Here is a 14,978-nt window from a genome sequence, read left to right as displayed (position 1 = left end):
CTGAACCCTGGCTGTACCTAGTGGAACGCAGGTTTAGTGCAACATAGGCACACGCTGTTTTGGTCTGTCTTGATGAGCAATTAGGAGAGCAGTACCCAAGATGGAGCTGATGCTGAACCCTGGCTGTACCTAGTGGAAATCAGGTTTCGTGCAACATAGGCACACGCTGTTTTGGTCTTCCGACACGTCTTGATGAGCACTTGGGAGAGCAGTACCCAAGATAGAGCTGATGCTGAACCCTGGCTGTACCTAATGGAACGCAGGTTTGGTGCAACATAGGCACACGCTGTTTTGGTCTTCCGACACGTCTTGATGAGCAATTAGGAGAGCAGTACCCAAGATGGAGCTGATGCTGAACCCTGGCTGTACCTAGTGGAAATCAGGTTTCGTGCAACATAGGCACACGCTGTTTTGGTTATTCGACACGTCTTGATGAGCAATTAGGAGAGCAGTACCCAAGATGGAGCTGATGCTGAACCCTGGCTGTACCTAGTGGAACGCAGGTTTGGTGCAACATAGGCACACGCTGTTTTGGTCTTCCGACACGTCTTGATGAGCAATTAGGAGAGCAGTACCCAAGATGGAGCTGATGCTGAACCCTGGCTGTACCTAGTGGAAATCAGGTTTCGTGCAACATAGGCACACGCTGTTTTGGTTATTCGACACGTCTTGATGAGCAATTAGGAGAGCAGTACCCAAGATGGAGCTGATGCTGAACCCTGGATGTACCTAGTGGAACTCAGGTTTGGTGCAATATAGGCACACGCTGTTTTGGTCTTCTGACACGTCTTGATGAGCAAATGGGAGAGCAGTACCCAAGATAGAGCTGATGATGAACCCTGGCTGTACTTAGTGGAACTCAGGTTTCGTGCAACATAGGCACACGCTGTTTTGGTTATTCGATACGTCTTGATGAGCAATTAGGAGAGCAGTACCCAAGATGGAGCTGATGCTGAACCCTGGCTGTACCTAGTGGAACGCAGGTTTGGTGCAACATAGGCACACGCTGTTTTGGTCTTCCGACACGTCTTGATGAGCAATTAGGAGAGCAGTACCCAAGATGGAGCTGATGCTGAACCCTGGCTGTACCTAGTGGAACTCAGGTTTCGTGCAACATAGGCACACGCTGTTTTGGTCTTCCGACACGTCTTGATGAGCAATTAGGAGAGCAGTACCCAAGATGGAGCCGGTGCTGAACCCTGGCTGTACCTAGTGGAACTCAGGTTTCGTGCAACATAGGCACACGCTGTTTTGGTACTCCGACACGTCTTGATGAACACTTGGGAGAGCAGTACCCAAGATAGAGCTGATGCTGAACCCTGGATGTACCTAGTGGAACTCAGGTTTGGTGCAATATAGGCACACGCTGTTTTGGTCTTCTGACACGTCTTGATGAGCAAATGGGAGAGCAGTACCCAAGATAGAGCTGATGATGAACCCTGGCTGTACTTAGTGGAACTCAGGTTCATTTATTGTTATCAGAACTTCCACCCCCTTTTAACCCCCAGTACCTACTGCATGTTAAACGTGTGGTAGCTCTGGTCAGGTGCCTGCTTCATCTGGCATCCCTCCAGGTGTTCCCGGTCTTGAAGAACTTAACCTGCCTACAGCATACTCTACCAACTTCAGATTAAAAGAGTTTTATCCCTTATCCGATGCGTCCAGCAGCACTCCAGGTGTTCCAGGTTTTGAGCTGTCTCCGTCATACACTACCCACAACACGTTGAGCGAGTGTTACCCACCCTTTGCCCTTGACCCTTTGCACTCCAGGTGTTTCAGATCTGGAGCTTTCCCCATCATACACTACCAGCGGCACGTTGAGCGAGTGTTACCCGTTACCCCTGAACCTTTGTACCCAGCAGCACTCCAGGTGTTCCAGGTCTGGAGCTTTCCCTTTCATACACTACCAGCAGCACGTTGAGCGAGTGTTACCCCTGACTCTTTGCACCCAGAAGCATTCCAGGTGTTCCAGGTCTTGAGCTGTATCCATCGTACACTACACACTACCAGCGGCATGTTGAGCGAGTGTTACCCCTGACCCTTTGCACCCAGCAGCACTTCATGTGTTCCAGGTCTTGAGTTTTCCCCATCATACTCTACCAGCGGCACGTTGAGCGAGTGTTACCCCTGACCCTTTGCACCCAGAAGCACTCCAGGTGTTCCAGGTCTTGAGCAGTATTCATCGTACAACCAACAACACGTTGAGCGAGTGTTAGAAGAGTGGAGAAGAGAAGAGGATGACTTTTCATCTTAATCGGTTCAGCGTTTATTGATTCCCCATACAAATTTCCACCCCCTTAAAGGGTGAGTTCTTGAATAAAAAGTATTCTATGTCCTTCCCCGGGATTCAAACTATCTGTATACCAAATTTCAACAAAAGGCTAGTTTCCCCTCTGGGTTGGAACGTTGGAAAGTCAGATGGCAGTCGCTTTCGTAAAAACTAGTGCCTACGCCAATTCTTGGGATTAGTTGCCAAGCGGACCCCAGCAGACTTCCATGAGCCGTGGCAAAAAGGCTGGGATAACGCGAGTAAGATTATTATATATATATAAGATATTGCCTTAGTGCAAATCATTATCATCATGCTATATAATTTGTATGTATTATATGAATACATAGGTAAATTGTTAAGAGTAATAAACGATTATATCAAATTTACCGAAAGTTTTATTTTAACCTAATTAAAGTTATAAAGTGACGCATAATGTTGCGAAAGTATCAATATTGTTTAGGCGGTCGCGTTATTTCAAGCAGCGGCCGGCGTTCGGTTACTGTGTAAAAGTCGTATCTTCGCGCGTTTTCAAATCGACTACGGGCTCGTAAGTGCTTGATTTGGTGATGAAAATACTAAAATCACTATATGTATGCCTTTAACATTTGAGGAGTTCCCTCGATTCCTCATGGATCCCATCATCAGAACTACTTTTTGACAAAAACGGGACCAATCTGTATGTATATACTTACAATCAAAAAAAGAATTTTCAAAATCGGTCCAGAAATGACGGAGTTATGGAGTAACAAACATAAAAAAAAACCGAATTGAGAACCTCCTCTGAAATCTTGAAGTCGGTTAAAAAAGGCGCGAAATTCAAATTTACTATGGGACGATATTCCTTCGCGCCTACATTTTTTTGAATTAGCCGCCTTTTTCAACTGACAAGATTTGCTTGACCAACTATATATTGCTTACCTGTCCTAAGAATCCAAAGATAGAAGAAAGTGTAGGTAGATGATAGTATGACAGGATAGATTGACTGTAGGAGAGACTGCGATTCTGAAGGAGTGATATTTCAACTACTCCAAGTCTGTTTTGTACTATACTAGCTTTTGCCCGCGACTTCGTCTGCGTGGAGTTAGTACTTTCAGTAGCTTATTTTTTATCCAATCTGCTTTTTATCGATCCCCATACAATCTTCCACCCCCCCTTTTCACCCCCTTAAAGGATGACTTATGGGAAAAACCTACCCTATGTTTTTCCCCGGGACTCAAAGTATCAACTAAATCGGTTCAGCGGTTTAGGCGTGAAGAGGTAACAGACAGACAGACACACTTTCGTATTTATAATATTATTATGGAGTATGGATTTTGTGAGTGTAATTAGATATTACAATATGCAAGTGGATGTTACATTTTAAAATATACAAAGTTTTAATCGAGACCTTTTGTTTCAATGATACTAATATCCTTGCGAATTTCTCCTAATTTCTCCTTTCCGGTTGAAATCCGCGCACGTCAGTAACATTATTCACTGGATAAAACTTCTATCTAGGTAATCTTCTATCGAACATCTACCGATAGGTATCTTCAATTTGTCTATATTATGCAACGTCGGAGTGCAGTTCCCATACAAGTTGCACTAGTTGCAGTCGGGTTGCAGTCCGTCTGCATCGGCCCTTAGAACTGCGACTTTTTATGAATTGTCATTGTCACACCTGTACAATGATATTGAACTATTGCACGTGGGCTCCACAAGGAGCTCGGAAAGCGGTTGAGGGAGGCAACGGGGGACCCTCGCGCGGGCAGCTTTCTCGCGCAAAGGCTTGCTATCGCGATACAGCGCGGGAATGCTGCCTGCGTGATGGGCACCTTGCCAAGAGGTCAGGGTTTGTTAGGGATTTTTATCTTTTTAGGTAGGTTTAGTTTTAGTAGTTTTATTTTATAAGTAGTCATAATTTTAAACTGAAATAAATATCATATACGAAGGAAAAAATGACCAAAGCCTCCAGTGTCCAGAGCTGGAATCGAACCAGCGTACCCCGTTTACCGGACAGGTGCCTGTGCTGATATTTATTTCAGTTTATAGTTTAAATAGTAGTGTGTCTACTTGAAAAACCACAAATTAAAATATTTTCATAGAAAATAATTTAATTTGTTCTTAGAGTAGTCATAATTTTGTTTTATACAATTAATGTAAATGTTATTCATCATCTTTTCAATAAAGCTTAAATGATATTGAACTTAATTTTGGACCATATATATATTAGCTTTGATTGTTAGATTCTATATTTAGATCTCTTAGTCTATGGTCTTGATAATTAAATTTCAAAACAGAATTTGTCTAAGCATTTATTTTCAGTGTTAAAGATGTCGAGAAAATTTTCCATTTAATTTGTTACGACGCTTCAACGTCACTCATGGTTATTTCAGTTTCTAAAGGATTTAGTAAAAACAAACACCATAATATATTTAAATTGACGCTGATTGGCATAAATAATGCTCAACAAATGTCTATTCAGGTGGCTTTTAAATAAAATGAATAGCAATGAGGGCGAGTATAAATTTAAACAAAAGCTTTTTCTATATAGTTTAAATACTGCCCCACCATGTATAGCCATTGAAAATCGTATACAATCTCTACTTACATATTTTGTCCGTATATGTGGCGTCTATAGTAATAGTTATTTGTTATACAAGGGTGCAAAGTTGTATTTTACCCGCGAGTGTGGAATTGAAACATGAGCAAGCGAAAGGATTCTATAGTTGAACCACGAGCGAAGCGAGTGGTTCTAAAATAGAATCCTGAGCGTAGCGAGTGTTTCAACACACGAGAAGTAAAATACATTTGCACCCGTGTGTAACACAAAACTTTTCCCCTCACTATAGCGAGGAAAGTGCAACATCCACAGGCGTTAGATCATCTTCATCACTGGAATCACTAATTTTTTTACGATATTATAACAGAAAACACTAGAAATTCTGATTTTTACGTGAGTCGGTGAGAAGAACAGTAAAAATTTTGTTGACAATGTTGACATTTCTGTTCTGACGTATGAAATGTCAACGATGCGTTTTGAAATTGCATCGACTCAACTTGTGCGTTCAGAATTATATTTAACATCATTATAAAAAATCTAACGTTTCTTATGGAATTTTAAGGTTTATGACTTAAAATTATTAAATAAAGCTAAATTTGGTATTTTTTATTACATTCTCAAACCATTTATTTAATGATAATTAATATCGAACGAACCATTACTATGAGCGTTTTACGTTTTGTTATCTGTCAAGCTACTTAAACACGCTCCATCCAAGGTCAAATTACTTTCCCCACTAGTGGATAAAATGCGTTTTTCCCCGCTTGTTTTAAAGGATAATAGACGGCTTTCCGAGCTAGTGAGGGGAAAAAATATTTGTTAAGCTTTACGTAAGACGCTGCATTAGAATGCTGAAGTAGGAAGGAAAAATATCCAATTGTTTTAATATATTTTTGTTACACGCGCAGAAATATCAGCCATATGTGCATGTTAATAAATTGCGAAAAATATTTCGGGCAATAAATTTTCATTCTAAGCTACGTAGCCGCCCGGAGTCAGCCACTTGCCCCGGACCCCGGTATAAGAAATGTGTCGCACCATACTTTTAAAATAGCCTGTAGGCCTCTAATAATTTAAGTACATATGATCCCTTATTTGTATCATTATCGGCAGGCAATTATTCCCCCTAATGGCGTCGGAACTTGGTACCAATGTAGGTATTTCAATCAATAAATCAATAATAATTTATTTCGAACAAAAGTCCATAATGTGTTAGTAACATACATAGTACATACTAATATTTAAATGAATAAATATATTATACAAAACTTAAACAGAGACGATAACGTTTTAGAGATACAGATTTCAGTAATTTAGGGCGTCCGCGTCACGTGGGCAGGTGCACAGAGTGGGCGCACGTACGCGGGTGTCATTGTAGGTAAAATCCGTCGCACGCATCCGCGCCACATATAGCGTTGCTCATCTGGGACACTACCGTGCAACGCCAAAACGAGCAAAGAGAGGCGAAAGAGCACTATACTTACCTTTTCTCGAACGCTTCGACGTTTTTTTTAACCCCCGTATCTTGGGTTTGGATTATACAAGATAAATAAACAAAATTCTCGGGATATAACGTCAATAGTGGACTTATTAAGGCCGTTCCATCGGTTTGCCGCTGTCACTGTCACATTTCGCAAGAAAGAACGGAAAAGATCATGCGCGCCAAGTGTAAATTTTGATCGAATTTTGTAGATTTTTATTTATTTTAAAAACGTTACCTTACAATATCGAAATTTCGATAGTTATGAAATTACTATTTGTTAAGATTGTTTTTTCTTCTTTTTTTGTTTATATTATCACATAATAAATAACCAAGTTAAGTTTGATTAAAAGTCCGAGTTAGAGGTTAATTTGGGAATTAATTATTGTATCGAGCGAAGTATCATAATTCGTGTATCGGAAGCTATGTTATTAACTTATTAAATTATAGATAATTTAGTCAAGAACTACATATATTTTTTCCACGTCTACGAATATCAACGCCTCTTAGAAAATCATGATCATATAAGGATATTTTTCGCCTTCTGGCTCAGGGAACCGCCTTAAGGGTCCCCGGCAAGCTCGGTTCTCCATACAAACGTAGTTACGCTCTCATTTTAAAACGAGTAGCTAGTTTGCTCTAAAACTTTGTACTTACAATAGAATAAGGTATATTTATGTCTGTAATTAGTTTATGTAGCTTCAGATATCACAGTTAAAAAAATACAGCGAATTTAAGTTTTTCATACAAAACTTGTTTTTGCTCTATTTCGTTCGTTTTATAAACTGGAGCTATATAAATTAATTACAGGCCTAGATATACCTCATGTCTTTGTATGTGCAAAGTTTGATTACAATGCAACACGTAGTTTTAAAATGAGAACGAAGGATAGGATAAAGAATAGTTTTAACCCCAAAATCATCCCGCAAGGGTGAAAAGGAGGTGGAAAAAGGCGTTAGGGGGGAAAAGGGGGTTGAAGTTTGTATGGGGAATCAGTAAAAAGCAGATTGTATAAAAGATGCCCCCGGATACGTATTTCAAGATTTTTAATAGTAAATCACCCCCAAGTATTTAAATTAAGGGATGGAAGATTGTCATAAGGAACTTACAAAAAGAAGTGAAATCCCACCAAAAACATTTTAATGTAAAATGTTGCCCAGACGAAACCTCTCGAAAGCTCGCACTGTCCAAAAGTTATCAGATCTCTTGTGCCAAGCTTCTAACTCTACAAGCCCTAAAAAATATGTGGCTTGGTGGTTTCGTTACGCCCTTATCCCTTTAACTCCTATCGTTCCCGATACCTCACACTTGCATAAAAAATTTGTTTTTGATTACTTAGTGATTACCAGGGCTCGGAAACCGGTCTCATTTCTCAAACCGGTTTTGATCATTCGCCCGGGAACGAAAAGGATTTCGTTTCCGTTTGCGAAAAAGGAAAACCTGTTAAAAACAATACTATTATTTATTAAACCACGTTTCAGACTACTTAAATGAACCTTGAAAACACTGGATCAAAAGAGCAATGACCAGAATGACCTTAGGAAGTATTTCGCCGGAATTTTTCATGGTTTGCGTAAACTTTTGCTACGGTTTCACTAATTTCTTATTATTACTAAAGCGGAAGTGGTGCGTGAATCGTGATGATAAATCCGGCCCTGGCCCTGGCGAATTGGACTCGTAAACCGAGGATTACGTATTACGTGTCTTAGTAGTAGTAGCAAAGAGGATATAATAAGATAGAGCGGTACTGTCATAGTAAATTTTGTAACCACAGTAAATTCACTGCCATCTATCGACACACTTTAAAACTAAAAATGAAGATTTATAAAAATACGATAAAATGTATTTAAATATGGATAAATGATTTTTTTTATTTGCATTAATTATTTTTATGATTTTGATCTATGTTCTTTTACTGATATGCGTTAAAATTGGTAAAAAACAAACGAAACCGTCAGCGCCCTCTATACGAGAGTAGGCCAAAGTGTACTATATGTCTAAATTAACATATTACCAGAAACTATACGTTACTGCCTGCAACATAAATATGTGTCGCGCGGAATTGCATAAATACCATGTAAGCAATAATAGTCTATAAATAACTAATGTTTAGATTTACTTGCTCTCTCTTTATACTTGACTACCGATAATATAACACATCTACGTTATGTTTGGTTTTACTTAACAACTCCATTCGGCTCTCCGTCCCAACTTATCTGATGGCGACCCATACCAGGAAAATGAAGAGCACCACGGCGCATCGCATACGAAAATGAAGAAAGAAGCCAAGACAAGAAGATCACCCTAGTGAAGATTTAAATCGAAGAAACTTCCCGCACATTTTTCAAGAAAGAAACTTTCCGCATATTCTCAAAAATTGAAAACCGAAGAAAGAAAAAGATGACCAAGAAATAAAAATCAAATTAAGAAGAGTACGAAGAAAGAAGAGCGTTGTCCAGGGTATCCCGGCTCGCAATTCAAGAGGTGTCCAGGGTAATCCCGGCCCATTTCAAGAGGTGTCCAGGGATATCCCGGCCCATGCTCGAGGGAGTCCAGGGTTAGCCCGGCCCGTCAGCCGGTAGTGGCGCCATCTGATCGAGAATCAAGTTTTCGTGATTTTCGAGGCACGTTTTTTCCTTAGACTGTATCCATCTATTACGGAGTTAAGTATATCTATCTTTGGTAGTAGTAAATCACTTTATTGTACAAAAAAAATGTTAACATGAAATTCCATCGAAAAAGAAATTTTCATGCCTTAAGCCCATCACAGACGGAGCGATAATATATCGGCAGATACCGATAGACACGGCATCTGCCGATATCTTTTACGTGGGGTCCCTTAGTTTGACATAATTATTGAAAGTCATAATGTAATGATTGTCACATTATCATTAGTCATAATTCTGAAACCGTTAACTTTTTAGGATTTTCGTAAGGTTATCTGATAGATAGGTTTCAAAGCTGTTATATATATGTTAGCTTTATATAAATTATAACATATTATTTACATACATTTGTACTTTTATTAATAATAATATCATAATTTAGTAAAAGAAGTTAGTGTAATGATTAAACCAAGACTGACAGTTGGCACGTCGACCAATCAGGGCGCTGCTAAAATGGTGGCGCGGCGTTCTGATTGGCCGACAGTGATGACGCCTGAAGTAGCGGGAATAGTGACAACGGCCGTGAGGCAGTCTTCACAGTCTTGTTTTAACCACCAACAGAAAAGGAGATTTAGGAAGAAAGTACCAATCTGTGAATTGTATGGTTAAATTATTTGATTAACGCTTATGCCTTAATTCTAGTAAAGCAAGCGTTCTATGCCTGCATTGGTAAGTTAAGTGTGAGGACTGAGGACACATTTGATATTGTTATAATAAAACAGTAAGTACTTGAATCAGTATCATCTTTTATTTGTTTAACTAAATTACATACCTTTGGTTAGCTTGTCAGCTTTAAAAACTTAAACTTAAAGACAGCCTCCTGCATCTACATCTCAGCCAGTGGGATATATGAACCATTAAAGTGATAAAAATAATTACACTTTTTTTTCTTTTTCTGCTTTATTATTTTGTTTTCGTCAAACCGCTACGTCCACTACCTACATTTTGAATTATAGACTTTTATCTTAACCGATTGCTTACAAAAACAAAGGTATGTAGTTCTATATGTAAATGAGTTGCTGCAAGTGCTAATTAATCAAAAATTAAGTGTTGGTTAACACTGAGACTGCATCAGTACTTATTTGCTGCACTAGGCTTACATTACACGTGTTATTTTGGAAAAGAGTTGAATAGTGTGTGCTGTGCTAGTTGAAAATTAATGGTAATACTACCGTCTTTCTTAAACGATAAAATCAACTTAAAATTTATAATATCATAGGTCCAATTACAATCGTAGTAGCAAAACCGATGCTCGTTTATCTTTTTTTCTTCTCTGTTGCTAAGCGGTAAACGTGTTCAGTGATAAGCTGTATTATGCGCCACATGTGTTCCATTATACGTCTATTAGCTTCATAATAGTTCACTCGTGCTCCCTTAATAAGTCAGCGCAATAAAAGTCCACAATTACCTTCTAATACACATAATTAGCACACAGCGCGTAATTTTATCCACTAAACAGACCTTATTACAGTTAAAGCATTAGATAACCCTTAAAGCTGTATAGGATTGTAGCAAATATACCTTTATATCACTTCGCGTATTAATGGTAGTTTTCAGAGCCGTAATGCAGCTTTTAATCAGCCCTAAGCTATTTAAATATCACTGAGGGCTATTATACAGCTGTGGGACCATGAGCTTGTTATTATATGTGTCTTAATACGCACAGAGCGTTAAATAGAACTAAAAGTGAGTAGTTATATAGCTATCTCTGCTACCTGACTTGTGCTTAACTTTACGTGTGCTTAGATAAGCAGAAGAAGATACTTCTTAACGTAACATATCATGTACTCCCGTTCACGCCAGCTGTGATCTTCGCAAATAACTTGAACGTTCCAGGTTGTTATGGATACTGGAGCTCATGGACGGGTCCTATATACACCCTCGAGTCCTACGAGAGAGGTTTCGAGGCACCAACAGTCGCGCAGCAGAGCCAGGCGGCGAACGAGCAGTCGGGCACGGCGGCGGTCGCGTAGCCGCAGCCGCACCAGTTGGCGCTCGCGCAGTCGCACCAGTCGGCGCTCGCGGGGGCGTGTCAGCCGCTGCTCTCCGGAAGAAGACCAGCGTCGGCGGGGCGAGAGGCGCAGCCGACGAAACGTAAACGAATGCGCCAGTATCTACAACTGGACAGAAAAGCAGATTGTGCACATTGCATTGCCAAAATTAAAAGGTATTGCACAGAGGTGGTACGAAAGTCTCCCATCTGTTCTCTTTTCATGGGCCGAATGGCAGGGAAAACTATTATTAGCTTTTCCGTCCGAAGAAAATTATGGTACTATGCTCACTGACATGTTAGCTAAAAGGGCCCGGTTCTTCGACTCTTTGGAAGAATATTACTATGAGAAGGTAGCGTTGACAAGTAGATGTAGTATTTTCGGTAAGCGTGCAGTAGAATGCATTTTACATGGCATTGATGATCGTTCCGTAAGGTTAGGTGCAGAAGCAGCACAATATGACGATCCTAATAAATTGCTGCCGTATCTACGTAATGCACGAAACACAAAACCCAATATAGAACGTAAGTTTGTCAGAAACTTACCTCCGAAGGCTCAGGATGGTCAGGTACGCGTGAATCAAAGGCCTTTCCGTTGTTCTAATTGTAAGATAGACGGCCATATTACTTCTCAGTGTACGCTACCATTAAAGAAATGTGGTAGGTGTTCGAGAATAGGCCACGAAACCGAACAATGTTACGCAAAACTACCCAATGAAACGACACTTCGCGTTGCAGAGAATAGTGTTTAGAGTATACCATTCGTAGTTCCAGCCCCTGTTCAAAAACCTTATGGTAAATGTTTTAAAACTGTTTTGGTTGATGGTATACCGGTCGATTGCTTTGTTAATTTAGCATTTAGCAATATCAAATAGCTGTTAAAGTTGTTCGTCATTATACGTCACTCTATGCCAGTCTAATAAAGCCAAAGCCTGAGTCACCTAAGTATGTGTTAGCGGGTAATCAGTTCCTTTTCCTATTTAGATGAAGTTATTATACGCTCTTAAGCCGGTGTGGGTTTCCAGTAAATAGACCATCTAAGCCCCGGAGGAGCGAAATTATTGGTTCTATCAACATGTATCATGCTCGATGTAGTAGCGTCTTTACATACATTTATAGATTTTAGAGTATACTTAGTAAGAATCGTTTAAATATCGTAACTGACTGTTACTCACTGCCTCGCATTCTTAGGTGGTGGGAGCAAACGCAAAAGTACAATTTTAACATTATATAGGCTTGGCTAAGTAGTGCCTCAAGTTGATTCACTTAGCCGCAACCGTGTCCCTGGTTCATTGCCGTCAGTTAGCGGATCACATAATGCTTTCAATATTAATGAATACGAATGAATATTATGAATGAATACTTGTTAGCTAATACCGTTCAGAACGCAAACAGTGAGGTGCAGGGTATTATTGGCAGCCTAAATAACCTTTTGTCAGATGATGCCGTTGATTTTGTCCGATTACAAAATAAAGAATAATCGCAAAATACGCCTGATTTAAATTAGGTGGAGGTATTGAATGCCTGCATCCAATTAGGAAGGTCGATACTCGCTAAGTACATCCTAATCACGTTGGATCATTTGTTAGGAGTAGAAGGGTTACGTTTACATAGTAGATTCGAGTCGTCATAATAGATTCGTGCAATAAATACCTACATACTTATGTATATTTAAAACCTGTTTGGAACACAAAGTCTCAAACAATACTTTTCACATGTACTTTGGAATTTTTAGTGTTTCTAGCCGAATTATTACCGATCGTAGCACCATTCACTAGGGAATCCTTTAGGAGATTCTTATTACATAATTATTAAATTCCGTTTCCACGCCCAGGGCCAACGGCCTTGTGAGTCATATTCTGACATATTTGACTGAAGACATTAACGGCACTAATCATGGGACATTTAAGAGGAAATTTGGAGTATTTTTGATATTTCACCAAAACCTGTAAAATTTCTACTGCTTTATGCGTTAAAAGTTGAATGTCCTATTCGTCCTATGTTTTCAATTTAATAAAAGATACAGCAATTGGCTTCAATTTTAATAACAAATTTAAAATGTTTTTGCTCCATATGCAGTATGGCGCCCTAAATTTTAAAACAAACAAAAACGAATGAAACATCAATCGTAAGCACCTCGATGGCTTTGTTTATGGTAATGTTGCCAGTATTTGAACTGATAATAAATAGACTTATATTGACCGGGATATAGACCGTGATTACCTTTTGTATTATTTGTGAGCTCCCGATATTTCGACGCAGTTACATGCATCATGTTCACGGGTGATGTCACAACCGTGAATCATTCAAAACTCTAATGATAATAAATACTTATTTTACTATTCTGTCACTATATATATTAATTAAAATATTTGAAATCAAGAATATTTCATATTTCTTTACTAGTCTGCACAGGCCGTGAAATAATGTCTGTTTTTAAATACACATAAGCTATAAAATAATGCTTGTCTACTAATAATTGTTTGATTTCAGCCCGCACAGATCATGAAATAATGTCTGTTTGCAAATACACATAGGCCATGAAATAATGCCTGTTTACTAATGATTATTTCTTTTCAGCTTGCACAGACCATGAAATAATGTCTGTTTGCAAATTATACACATAGGCCATGAAATAATGCCTATTCATATATAAATCCAGGCCATGAAATAATGCCTGCTAACTAATAATAATTTCATTTTAGCTTGCACGGACCATGAAACAATGTCTGCTTGCAAATGCTCCTAGGCCATGAAATGATGCCTATTCATACATAAATCCAGGCCATGAAATAACGCCTGTTCTTATGTACTTTGCAGGCCATGAAATAATGCCTGCTAGGATAAGATCAGTATAGTTCTTTTTGTTTGCCTACATGGGCTATGTAATAATGTTTTTGACTAAGCCAAGGCCATGAAATAATGCCTTTTATATATCTTTATCAATTTATTAACTAAATTACCTTTGATGTGCCATGATCTATTGTTTATTTCATTAACTTTGTGGTATATTATTAGTCGCTGTGAATATTAATTTGTTACAATGTAATAACAATGATTTGCTTAAATATCCTAGAGGCAATAAAGCCTGTTACTTATTAACTGACCGGTTATACTTAATTAGTCAATTAGTACTAAACTTTGTCTTAATAATATGAGAACATTCTATATTCTATATATTTATGAGAATATTCTGTATGTACATAAAAACATTGCCAGTTTTAAGAAAAACTGACATACATAACATTAATACTAGAAATAAGCATAAGCTTGCAGTACCCTTCACTCGGCTCCATAAAATTAAAAAATCATTCATGGGTAACTGTGTAAGATTTTATAATAAACTTCCAAATATCATCACTGAATTATCTGTTAATAAATTTAAAAAAATATGTAAAACGTAAACTTATCTCTAAAGCCTATTATAGCACACAAGACTACATGAATGATGAAACACCGTGGAATTGTGATTGAAAATAATTAATTATTTATTATTGTGTTAATAATGATGAAATTGATAATTCAATGAATACCTATATTAGGTAATCCGTATTTTTTGACATTTAGATTTTTATTCTAGATAGTTTCTAGACTAGTATTTTTTATACAATTTTGGTGTTTGACGATCCTTTTGTGAATTCTTAGTATTAAGTTTGACATATCTATAATAATTCAATGTTTTTAAGAATAATAATAACTGCATCAAATGTATTGTGAACTTCAACATATTTCATATATTATATATCATTAGATTTACGAGGTCGTTGCATCGATTTGGATGGCCGACTGTTAGCTTTATATAAATTATAACATATTATTTACATACATTTGTACTTTTATTAATAATAATATCATAATTTAGTAAAAGAAGTTAGTGTAATGATTAAACCAAGACTGACAGTTGGCACGTCGACCAATCAGGGCGCTGCTAAAATGGTGGCGCGGCGTTCTGATTGGCCGACAGTGATGACGCCTGAAGTAGCGGGAATAGTGACAACGGCCGTGAGGCAGTCTTGTTTTAACCACCA

This window comes from Cydia strobilella, chromosome 16, assembly GCF_947568885.1.
Source record: "Cydia strobilella chromosome 16, ilCydStro3.1, whole genome shotgun sequence".
Lineage (NCBI taxonomy): Eukaryota > Metazoa > Arthropoda > Insecta > Lepidoptera > Tortricidae > Cydia > Cydia strobilella.
The sequence above is the reverse complement of the archived record's forward strand: the minus strand, read 5'-3'. Positions refer to the sequence as shown.